Consider the following 13,131-nt stretch of genomic DNA (forward strand, 5'->3'; position numbering starts at 1 on the left):
ACAACTATCAACTAATAGAATCAAAGTACAGTAATAGTTTAATGTTAAATATGTTTATTGCAGTCATATTTGCAAATATAATGTTGTTATGTTTGCCCATTGTGACCATTTTTTTTTTTGCCCATAATGTTGACCATTTTAAATTCAGCATCACATTCTTAACATAAGTACTTGGAAAATTGGGCACTAGCAGAAGCGAAAGTAGGGGCAGCAACATTAAAACATATATTAATTTACTGACAATAATAAAAGGCATCTATGATTTTCCTATTTCATTTTCTGCCAATAGATAGATAGATAGATAGATAGATAGATAGATAGATAGATAGATAGATAGATAGATAGATAGATAGATAGATAGATAGATAGATAGATAGATAGATAGATAGATAGATAGATAGATAGATAAATTTAGGATATATATAAATATAATATAAAACATGAATAAGTTAATTGCTCTGAAAAGCTCCACTATTTTACTTAATGCTGTTAAATTCTCCTGTTGTGTCTAGTTATAGATAACTGTATGTAATTTGATTTTACATTTTTTAAGTAAAACACTTTTGTCTCTAGTATACTAATATAACTTACTGCACACACAAACAACTTCTAGTGTGATTTTACAAATTAGAGAAATGTTGACTAAAGCTTATTTGGTAGTAGTGAGTGTGTATATAAAACTGTGCTAGCTAAGTTAATAAAGTACTTACATTTTTAACAAAGTAGCAGAGTGTGCAGGAACATATTACTGATCTTTATTACTGAATAAAGATTTTTTGTATTAACTGACAGACACAGCACCATTTTATTTAACTAAAAAGCTAGCTAAAACAACTGTAGAGACACACAACCACTAAGTTAACCTAGCTGACTAGCTAGCTAATGTACAACATCTAAACAAAAGTTCTGTGGAAGCATTTAGGTTAGCTAATAAAGAACAATTCGCTAGCTAACTACCAAATTGGTTAACTAGCAAGCCTAAATGCTTTTACGGTATGTATGTTTGTAAAAGCATTTAAGCTAACGCTAGCAAACTAGCTGGTTTCTATCCTAGCAAGCTAACTATTTATTAGCTTAGCTAACCTAAATAAGGTTACCGAAACAGTACTTCTGTTCTGGCCTTGTACACTAGTTAACAATTTTAATTTCAAGTAAAACCATACTTTTTGGTTGTCTGTTAATGACTGTTATAGCTACATTATCATTTACATTAACATGAAATGTGTTTAATGCTACATTCTGAGATAATTTAGCCTCAGATAATATCACCTTGATATGCTGCTAAGTTAGCTAGCTTAGCTAACTGAAGAGGCGACACACAGATAGGGTTATAACTCATATTTGACGGTCAAAATATTTATTAAGTACATGGAATCTAAATAAATGATATTTCAAAAAAGGTACTTAATACTTAGGTACGTAGGTTTGCTACCTACCTACAAACTTCAAAGGTTTCAGGATAGCTGACAGTTGACGAAAGTTTTAATGTTTGAGGAATCCGTGCGCCAAGTGCTACGAGAAACCGCACGGGTTGAACTGGGCTGATGCGCAGGGGCACCAAGGTAAATATCACCTAGATCACTCTAAACGTGATCACACACACAGCTTATCCAGTCCATGTAGAAAAATGTGGCCAATAGAATTAGACTCTCTGGGTGTGTGTGTGTGTGCGCGTGCGTGCGTGTGTGTGTGTGAAGCAGTACTATAACAGGCTGTGTGTGCGTGTGCGTGTGCGTGTGTACTATAACAGTGCTGGTACAGGGTCGTCTGCCGTATTTGAGCCAGTACACACCTGTGTTCAGATAATCAACAGGTCAGGTGCGTCAGTCCTTCACCAGCACCAAAACGACTGCTCAGTGACACTGATGTAGAACAGTCAGAAAGTGACACTGGGCCAGCTGTGGGCCAGAAGTATTTTTCTGCTTGCGACTCTAAACCAGCAGTGCCGACTTAGAAACGAGTCCGGGCCAAAGTCGCTGGCTATCTGGGTAGAAGCGCTAAGGCAAGCATTTTATTATTACTGTAGTATGAAGAAATTGGAGCACCTCTGATCATTTTCATGATTTTCCTTTATAAATCTTTGGTTGTATATATCTGAAATTCTGTTAAATACAGCATATCATATAGCAACTGAACTTTGATATCAAATGATATTTGAACTGGTGATATTTGAGAAGTGAAATGCAGTTTGTAGGAGTTAAAAAAAAAGATTTACAAAAATTCTTCAAACAAAATTAGGCAGGTGCATAAATTTGGGCACCCCAGCTGAAAAATAATTACATCAATATTAGGCTTAGTCGGTTTTATTAAACATTTAGAAACTAACAAAGAACAAAACAATTAGGAGAAATAATATAAAGAAAAGGTAACTAAAACAAAACACTATGAAACAGAGGATAAACTAAAATACTGAAACAAACAAGCAAAATAAGCAAACAAAGAAACAAACTAAATAAAGCAAACCTGGAACACTGAGGACAAACAACACAGCAGGTCTGTGGCTAAACAAAACAGATAAACACAATCTGGACAGAGTAACATGACAAGATCAGACAAAAAACACGACAAACAACAAAGAAGCACATGGGGTATTTATACACAGGCACACACTAGGGACACCTGTGGAGGTAATGAGGGGGGCGGAGTTACAAATGAGACAGGAGGGATTACAGATGACAAGGCGGGGCTAAGGCAGAGACAGGACCGAAACACAACAGTAGCACATGGCTGGGAAACATGACAGCTAAACAAAAGAGAACAGAGGACAGGAGCAGGAAGGAACCAAAAAAGGAAAGACACTGGACAGACACAGGCTAAGGTGTGACAAATACAGTAACAGCCTCTAAACTCTTCCTATATCTTCCGAAGTGAGTCTGGTTGAAGGTCTTCTGGTTGAAGGTATTTTGGACCATTCTTCTTTACAAAACATTCAAACAACCAAACCAAAAAAAAAAAAAAACGTACTTAAAACATATTATGAAATATCTGTACAGATTTATGTACTTAAAATATATTAAAAGTACATTAATATTATGCGTTAATCAAATGTCTAAAGGAAAATTTGACCATACGTTTTAAAAAGTACAGTATAGTGTATTTAAAAAAAAATAGACTACTATGCACTATACTTTTAGTTTAATGTAATTCAATTTTCTATTTATTATACTATTATATTATTCTTCCCAAATTTAATTAAAACAACTGTTACAGTAGTTCACTTAAAGTACAGTGTATCAGGTAACATTTTAGAAAGTAAATTAAATAACTTTTAAAATTGATAATTTGTTTTTAAATATATATTTAAGTATTACATTATTATAACAATTAAAATGTATTTCAATGCCCTGTAATGATAAGTAGGAAAATATAAATATATATAAAGTACATATAGGATAGGATATAGGATACATATAGGGTGTATAGAGTACAGTGTTAAATAACACTTGACACATTTAAATGTCAAATAAAAAAAATATTAAAGTAAATTTGTAACATGCTAAAAATTGTAGTACAGTATATTACAATATATTTTTATACCCAACAAAGTATACTAGAAGTGTGCTACTTACAAGAGACAGGAATAAGAAGCTTATTTGTACTCTAATGTAAATAGATCACATATAGTTAACATCAATTCTTAGTACATTTCTAATATACTCATATATAATTATATGGTTATCATATAATATAATAAAGATGTAATACTCATTAAATGTATTACAATTTTATTGTAAGCATATTTAAAATATGGGGTTACATACATGAAGTAGTATATTTAAAATAGTTCCATTTTAGTACATTTAAGTGCACTTAATACGTACAAAAAAAGTTGTTTTATTTGAGCACTTTCTAAATATACTGATTAATAATGAGGCTATAAGAACACTTTAGTGCATTATAGCATAATAATGCTTAGTGTACTTTAATCGGTCCCACTTTATAATAAGTGTCCCTAAGTACTATGTAGTTACACGGTAACAATCCATGTAACTACAGTGTAACTACTGATGAAGTACACATTGTTACAGATTAACTACAGAGGTACATGTGTACCAGGGGGAGTGTACTTACACATATAATAGAGTAAGTGTACTTACATGTGTGTAACAATGTGTGTGTACTCAATCGGCCCTAATTACATACTAGACAATAGCTGTTGGATCATTTTATACTCAACTTATCACACACACTATTACACATGTGTAACTACACTCACCCTGGTATGCATGTGTAAATACACAAGTCAAAATGAACTTTAATACACATGTGTAATTACATAACCTGTTCCTCTGTAGTTAATCTGTAACAATGTGTACTTCATCAGTAGTTACACTGTAGTTACATGGATTGTTACCGTGTAACTACATAGTACTTAGGGACACTTATTATACAGTGAGACCCTTTAATCTACTTTTTTCACAAGGACTATTTGTGAAGGAAAATCGTGAAAATTGAAAAGAGAGTCATTGAAACCCAGCGCTCGCATGTGGCATTAGCGCGTCCCTGCGCTCTCTGACAACTGCTGGAGATTGATATCTCTCGACCTTGCTGCGCTAACGCTGCACCAGCCACATGGTGCTGTTTTTAGCAGGCTTTTTTTTGCCTCTCCCAAATGAAGGAGGAAAGGGAAAAAACGACAGCCCTCGCCTCCTGGTTCCCCTGCCTCCTAATTAGGGAGCAGTGCACTGATAACCCTGATGGATTAGTGGTGAATGTGGGGTGAGAGAGAGAGAGAGAGAGAGAGAGAGAGAGAGGGAGAGAGAGAGAGATGCCCGGCTCTGCTTCAGGATTTTTAGCGCAAGGTCACCTCCTAACCCAGCACTGCCGGGAGTGGACGGACGGGCAGGGATGAAGGGAAGTGTGTGTCAAGGAGAGGCACATGTGCAGGAAAATTCACATACAATCCACATCCACACATAAAGCAACACAGAGTAGAAGTTGCTGAAATGGTCAGTATGCTCTTAATGTAGGGCCAAATTGAGAAATTTGGCTTTGGGAATGGAAAGAACATCATTCCCACTCCCATATTTAAAACTGAATTCCAATTAGGGGTGGGCGATATGGCCATAAAGTAATATCCCTGTATTTCATGGTATTTTGCAAAAACGATACTCTTGGCGATATGACAAAACACTGAATAAAAAAAAAGAAAAGTAAACTAATTATATAATTTTATTATTGGCACACTCTAACTGAGATATTAAAAAAAAATCAAGCATTTTATCAGATTTGTAACAGAAGTCAATGTCTCTCTAAAACAGGGGTGTCCAAACTTTTTTTGTTGGGGGCCAGAAGGAGAAATATCTTTGAAGTCACGGGCCACACTCAAATAAAAAACAAATAATGAAATATACCACTTTAAATTATACTTTTTATCTTTGACAGCGTTGTGTAAACTAAGATTTTTCAAGTTGATGTTTAATTTCATGATGTCTCTTAATATTAAACTCCTTAATTCTGGCAAATTTTAGACTCTTTGGCCCGTTTTTCTGCGTTAGAAATGCGCACCCTCTCCGCTTTTGGACTCTTTGGCCCATTTTTCTGCGCTAGAAATGTGCACAAATAGGATACCCCAAGCTAAAAACCTGGAAACATATCCAGATTTTTGGACAGCAATGGTTCCTTTCCTAACTTCTATTGAAATCGACCTTGCTCAGTTTATTTCCAGTGGTTTCTGATGGTACATTGGGAAAAATAAAACTTAAAATTGTTCCCCTTAATATGTTTTTTTGATGTTTTTTAACTTAGCTGAACAAAAAAATATTGAATTGCACCCTAAATTATAGCAAACTAATTTGCATCAACTTACCGAATTTTACCAACTAGAAGGTGCATCATATTATAAGGTGCATTATCAATGAATGTCTGTTTTCAAATCTATTTTTATACATAGACACACTATCCACACAGGATTATAAAGGGCATTTTAAGCAACAATAGTAAGAAATAAGGTTGTCACACAGTAATCTGCACAGATTTTTCTCCTGAAAACTGTTTATTTGGGTGAGTGGAGCACTTCTGGCTCTTGTTTATTTACTTACTGTAAGCTGCTTAGAGTTCCAATAATTTCAACAGCATGGTTAGCAGCAGCGCTAGTAAATGCCGCCTGACAGCGCTACACTGAGAAACCCTCAGTGTTTTGGTAAGTCAGGGCACTATTAGCTAACGGTTAGTCCCACGTAGCTTGTTTTAACACAGTTAACGTTGGTTACAGTCTAATATACTCACCTCTGAACTGCCTGCAAAAGAACTTGCTAGTGCTGTGATTAACAGCTAATGCAGCTAATGCTAATACTGCTTCAGCCTCAGCGCTGGAGAGACTTCACTAAACCTCCTTTATGATGTTGTACTTTATTGCTAGAATTCATACATACATTATAAGACGCACTGGCGATTTTTGGGAAAATTTAAGGATTTTGAGTGCGCCTTATAGTGCGAAAAATACAGTGATTAAATTAAGTTATTGTTAAAAGTTGTAAAGTTGGTGTAACTAAATATGTCTATGGAGTAATTGGTAAGATTTAATATTTGGAGTTTTAATACACATAAAAAAACTAATCTGGGCTAAAGATTTCTAGTTGGCACAACTGCCTATGGTTCTCTTCAAAACTTCAAAATCCAATTCCTTGAAATTTTGAATTTTCTCAACTTTTTCATTTTTTACAGTGTTCTTTGGCATCAACTTATCAAAAGCTACAGACTGTAGTTTCTGTGATGCATCTTGTGATATACTTTTAGGTTGCACTTACAAGGAACATGCCTTGCTATACATGTCCTTGCTATGTTGTTTCACTTGTAAATTAATTTGAGGACAGTGATTTCTGTCTGATTTTAAATTATTCTGGTCTTTTTTCACTTATTTCACGACTCATCTGCATCTACACCTTTCTTTCTGAAGGCCTCTGATAGCTTTCTGGATCTGGCCATGGTGATTGATCACTATTGACTTCGGCAATCGAGAGAAAACCAAACTACATGTCTTAATAGAGGTTTAATTAAGACAGGCTCCTCCAGAATGTTCTCTAATCGCATTGTATTCATCTGCAGCTGATGTTCTGCACCTGATTCAAGAGTTTAACTTAAACCACAGTTTAAGTAGTTAAAATTAGGGGCGTGCTGTGCTAGTTTCTTAAAATAAAATTCTACTCTACTCTGTTCTTTCTATTGATTTGATTTTTTAAATTTTGTCTTAAGTTGTTTGTGTTTGGTAATCTCTCAATACTGTTCAAATGAATGTCAAATCAGAATACATGTGATTTTTACCCCAATCCAGCCTGATCTTCATCGAAATTTTACATGCGTGGGAACAGACCCCTTACAGCAACAACACTATCAAAATGCCTATTACTATGGTTACGCTTAGCAACTTTCATTACAGAGGATGAGCAGCACAGGCAGGGGTAAACAAATCAAATCAGCATCTCTTCGGAAAATCATGGTCTGCTTCAAGGGTGTTTTGAACAAAAAAAAAAAAAAAAAAATATATATATATATATATATATATATATATATTTATGCAAACAAATTGAGTGCTTATCTAGTTTGCTGCCAGATTTCTTCATCCCTTCTCAGTTTGATGGGCTTCCACCTTTTCGCTAAACCAATTTAGTTCTGAACCAGTTTTGAGGCGCTTCCAAGGTCTACCTTTATCAGTCCGCTAAATCACTCACTTTAAAGTAGTGCGTTTATCTCAGGAAAAAGCTGTTAAAGGAGAACTTTGTTGTAAAATGGACTTTTGTTGTAGTAACAAATTATAAAATGTACCTACCTTTGTTTAATAGCACAGCTCCGCTCTCCTGCAGCGTTCCAAGACCCTGTAATTTCGTGCTTTTTGCCCAGCACTCTTTACAACAGGCACTTAGGGGCATATTTCACATTGTTCTCTTTATATCTGTCCATTATCATTCATTTTATTCATTTATTTTAATCCTGAATATATGGAGAAATATGGATATTTTTGGAGTCATTTTTTTTCGTATCATCACATTCTGGATCATTGACTTCTGTTACAAATCTGATAAAATTTATATATATATATATATATATATATATATATATATTATCTCATTTAGATGGTGTGCCATATCATATTGTATGCAATAATACAATTTAATGTTCATTTTGTTGCATTAATAATTCATAATTCAGTGTAATCAGTTGTCATATCGACAAGAGTATCGTTATCGCGAAAATACCATCAAATATTGTGATATTATTTAAGGGCCATATCACCCACCCCTAGTGGGTGAAAAAAAAGTGGAAAGAAAATCATGCATGATTCAAAACACTTTTTTACAAAAAAAAAGAAAAGTTCAGCAAAAAATACAGCAAACTACTGTATTTTTTCATTAATTGCACATTGCACCAGTAAGAGCAGAGTGTGAAGGTTCAATTAGCAGGGTAAGAGCACAGTTTTACTCAAAATATTGCAATGCACACAACATCATGGGTGACATACCAGAGTTCAAAAGAGGACAAATTGTTGGTGCACGTCTTGCTGGCGCATCTGTGACCAAGACAGCAAGTCTTTGTGATCCATCAAGGGCCACAGTATCCAGGGTAATGGCAGCATACCACCGAGAAGGACCAACCACATCCAACAGGATTAACTGTGGACGCTGTAAGAGGAAGCTGTCTGAAAGGGATGTTCGGGTGCTAACCCAGATTGTATCCAATAAAAAACATAAAACCACGGCTGATCAAATCACGACAGAATTCAATGTGCACCTCAACTCTCCTGTTTCCACCAGAACTGTCCGTCGGGTAAATGAACTATTGTGGTCTAAAACCGGGTGTTTCAGTTTCATCGTCCAACCCCTGCATTTAACTGCAGTTAACATTGTTATCCCAGGTGTTGCTTTGTGTATAAAAACTTCAGAACAAAGTTTTAAGTGCATGGTTTTAGATGTATGCAGGCCAAAAATGCACTTATCCTGCAAAGGTATAGTTTTTTTTTTTTAACCTCATCTGTGTTCAGAAAAGATATCGAAGGAATAATGTTCAAACCCCGACTTGAGCATTCGGGTCCCGTCGGGTTCGGACAGATATTTCAAGCTCTGGCTTTGGCCTCGTTTTCTTCCTGCGCCTCCAAGGTAATTTTTCTCCCCCGTACTTCTCCTCACCACCAGCCTCCCTGATGTTCTCCATGCCGTTCGCTCACATTACGCCATGACTGAGAGCTCGGCCCAGCCCACCGCTAGCTGCCGGCAGTGTGGGGCGTCTCCGAAAACCCATACTCCTCCTAATCTGGAGCCGAGCCAGGTGCCCAGACGAGAGAGAGCGAGTGCTGATGGGGCTATCTGTAGACCCCATGCTGCCTGTGGGCTCAGCAGGCTCCAGGTTGAGTAAAGAACATCTTCAGTGCACACATGTGGGAGAGTTGGAGGGGAGAATGTGAGGACTGCACAAAGGCGGTCATTACCAGCCTTTATACAGATCCTGCAGACACTTCTCTAATCCACTCCAGGTGCTCTGAGGAGACAAAGGTCTGCTCTCAAAATAACACAAACTGGAAAAGTACAAATAACAGAGGTTTGGAGAGGTCTTCCATAACGGGACCAGGCCATCATGGATACGAATCAGAACTGCCCTTAAACAAAAAAGTAGTTTATACAAGTGTACTATTAGTTTACTTCTTAACCCTCCAGTTATGTTCAAATTTACCAACACCTTTTATGTTTGGGGTCAATTTGACCCCAGCAATTTTAAACTAGAGAAAATTATTATATATTAATAACATTTTTACCCAAGTTTAGGTCTCATGCTATATCTGCTTGTTGACTACATAAATGACCATTTAAAAAAAAAAAAAAAAAAAAAAAAAATATATATATATATATATATATATATATATATATTCTAATATATGGTGATATGCACATCACCATAAAATCTCATTAATTTACCTAAAAAGGAAAATTGAGATCTTATTGGTATTTTAATGTATTTAAATTATTTTTAAGTAAAACCTTTTGTAGTATAAAACATTTAGAACAAAAAATAGTTTGTTATCAACAATAGTAACATGTATTATGTTTGGGGACAATTTGACCCCAGAAATTTTCAACACCAGAAAATTATAATATAATAATTAAATTGGTGCCCAAATGTGTCATGCTATATATTTATTTGTTGACTACTTATAAATAGGCTTAAATTAATATCCCCCACCCTACCCACTCCCTTTACATACAGAATAGGCTATATGTGACTATGGAGAAATATGCACATTACTATAAAATCTCATTGATTTACATACAATTGAAAATACAGATCTTATTGGTGTTTTAATGGCTTCATATATTATTTCTGAGTACATATTTGAAATATATATAACATATGGATTAAAAAAACATTGAAAATGAATAAATGTGTGTAAAGTCTGATATGTTTTATATGTTTTATACAGCTAAAACAGCCCCAAACCCCAAACAACACAACATGTATACAAAATGTGTACAGGACACAGAAAACATACCATTTCATTAATTTTCACCCTTATGTTCACCCAGTTGTCCCCATTAAATTAGGAAAAGTCACCAAATTTGAAGTAAATAAAATGATATTAACTGCTTATTTAAAGGCGTTAAACATTGAATGGGGTCAAATTGACCCCAAACATAATAGGAGGGTTAAAAAAAAAAAAAAAAAACTAAAATTAAGCATTTAGTATACTTTCAGTTTCCTTTTTTCCTTTTTTTGTGCTTATCAGTGACATATTAAACATAGTTATACTTAAATATACTTGGCTTGTACTCACAATAAACAGGAAAGTCTAAGTATATTTGGCATATGCTTGTTCTTATTAATTATCAACATATATGTACTTAAGAAAAGTACAATTAAATATTCATGCCTCATACAGCTCTGAAAAAAAAAGAAACCATTAAAAATGATGAGTTTCTTTGATTTTACCAAATTAAAAACCTCTGGAATATAATCAAGAGGAAGATGGATGATCACAAGCCATCAAACCAAACCAAGCTGAACTGCTTGATCTTTTGCACCAGGAGTGAGTAGAATAAAGTTATCCAAAAGCAGTGTGTAAGACTGGTGGAGGAGAACATGATGCCAAGATGCATGAATACTATGATTAGAGGCGAGTATATCGGACTGTGGCCTGCGTGTTTACCGTGTTACCCTTGCTTACTGTGTAGTGCTGTCGGGAGGCATTAGCTGCTAACCGCTAGCGCTAGCAGTTAGCCGCTAATGTTAATGCTGCTGCACCCAGCCTTAGTGGAAATCTGGAAATCTAAACTTACTTTAAATAAATAAAAGGGCTTAATGAACCGAAATAAACAGTTTTAGGAGAGAAATCTGTGCAGATTAACATCTAGCACATGTTTGACTTATAAAATAAAATGTTTTTAATAAGAATTACATTTTTGATTACTTAGCTTATCTTTACCTGCTGAATTAGAAGGAAAACATTAATTAACGTGAATTAGAAGGACACCCCTTTTCCTTACTAGTGTCACATAATGCACCTTAAAATCCGATGCACCTTATGTATAAAAATAGACCAGAAAAAAGACGTTTATCAATAGTGCACCTTTTAGTCCAGTGCGCCTTATAATGGGAAAAATATGGTATGTCGAAAACATATGAACAACGTAGAGATCAAATTTATAGGATTTTAGGTTGAGAAAAATAGGAACTTAATGGATGTTCTTTCTCCACAAATGGTTGAAAAGGAAAGTTAAAATGATTTCTAAACGTAACCATTGAAAATACTATTATTACTTGGTCCCAAAGTCTCACTTTCATGATTATGTGGTGACTGCTCTCAGCTCTTCCACTCCAGACCATGCAATCATTGGTAGTTAAGTAAACTTTTGTTGTAAATTACTAAAATTTCCTGGAATAATTCAGAATCCTGCCCTGCGATGGATTGGCGGCCTGTCCAGGGTGTATCCTGCCTTCCGCCCGATGCCTGCTGGGATAGGCTCCAGCCCCCCCCCGCGACCCTTCACGGATAAAGCGGTTGACAATGAGATGAGATGAGATGAGATGAATTCAGAATCCGGAGAAGACCTGTGGTTTAGATTGTTATTCCAGAACACCTGAAGTCTATAAAGTCACTGTGTTAAAGTTGAATCCGCCCATAATCAAGAAAATGGAGGGTTTCACTCCTAGTAATTCCAGACCTCTTTTATTTTTGAAGGAACTTTCTCGGCTGTTAACAGCTACAAAAAAAGATGAAGCAACAAAAATAGGACAAAAAGCCAGTGTCGGCAAATGACTTGCCAGCAAGTTATGTAGGTAGAAAAGGCCTGTGTTTACCTGTCATAAGCTTAGAACCCTATAATCACAACATACCTCAAAAGTTGCCATGCAATGCATTTATTAAAAATGTGAAAATGTCCAGTTTTTTTCTTTTTGATGCAAGTCATTCTCTTCTTGTTGTTGTGCGGTTCTTGTTTTTGAGGGCTCATGAAAAAAACAACGAAAAGATGAGCTCTGCTTTTATTGGCTGGATTAATGCGCTGGACGGCTTACAGGAGGTACGTAACGTAGCATAGCATAGTCTATAGCAGGGGGTTATTAACATTTTATACCAGGGGTCGGCAATTAAGTTTGGCTGCGGGCCAGATATTTTCCAAGCCATTAAGTGGCAAGCCACAAAAAAAAAAATATATATATATATATTGATATATATGTTTTGGAAAATGAAGTGTAATGGGATGGAGTGCTACAGACTAGTAGCTCTCCAGCCCAGAGGGTTGTTGAACCCAATTGCAGAAAAGTTGATCTCAAAGCAGGTAAACCCAAGAAGAAAGGAAAAAATAGAAATAAATAAACACACAGCTCCTCACGCGGGATCAAACTCGTATCATCAGGGTCGTGGTCTAATACACTATCACTGCCCTGGCTAGTGAATTGAGACACGGCTGGGGGAAAAAAAACGCCCTTATAAGGAGATAGGGAGCTCAAGAACGGGCAGAAAAATGAGAACGGTTGGAAACTACACATTTTATTTTATTATTTTTTTTAATTATCGCTTATTATAGTTCAAACAACCTCACGGGCCAGATGTTTCATGCTTAGGGGCCACATCTGGCCCACGGCCCGCCTATTGCCGACCCCTGGTGTATAGTGTTGCTGTCTCCTTGATGCTCAGCTTTGGTTTAG

General features: G+C 35.7%; 1 protein-coding gene across 1 annotated transcript in view; it reads left to right on the forward strand.

Annotated features, from left to right (window-relative positions):
• Window positions 1-13,131, forward strand: part of clstn2a (calsyntenin 2a) — a 384,778-nt gene that overhangs the window by 85,134 nt on the left and 286,513 nt on the right. The gene's annotated exons all lie outside the window — the stretch shown is intronic.

The sequence above is a fragment of the Astyanax mexicanus genome, chromosome 8 (genome assembly GCF_023375975.1).
Source record: "Astyanax mexicanus isolate ESR-SI-001 chromosome 8, AstMex3_surface, whole genome shotgun sequence".
Classification (NCBI taxonomy): domain Eukaryota; kingdom Metazoa; phylum Chordata; class Actinopteri; order Characiformes; family Acestrorhamphidae; genus Astyanax; species Astyanax mexicanus.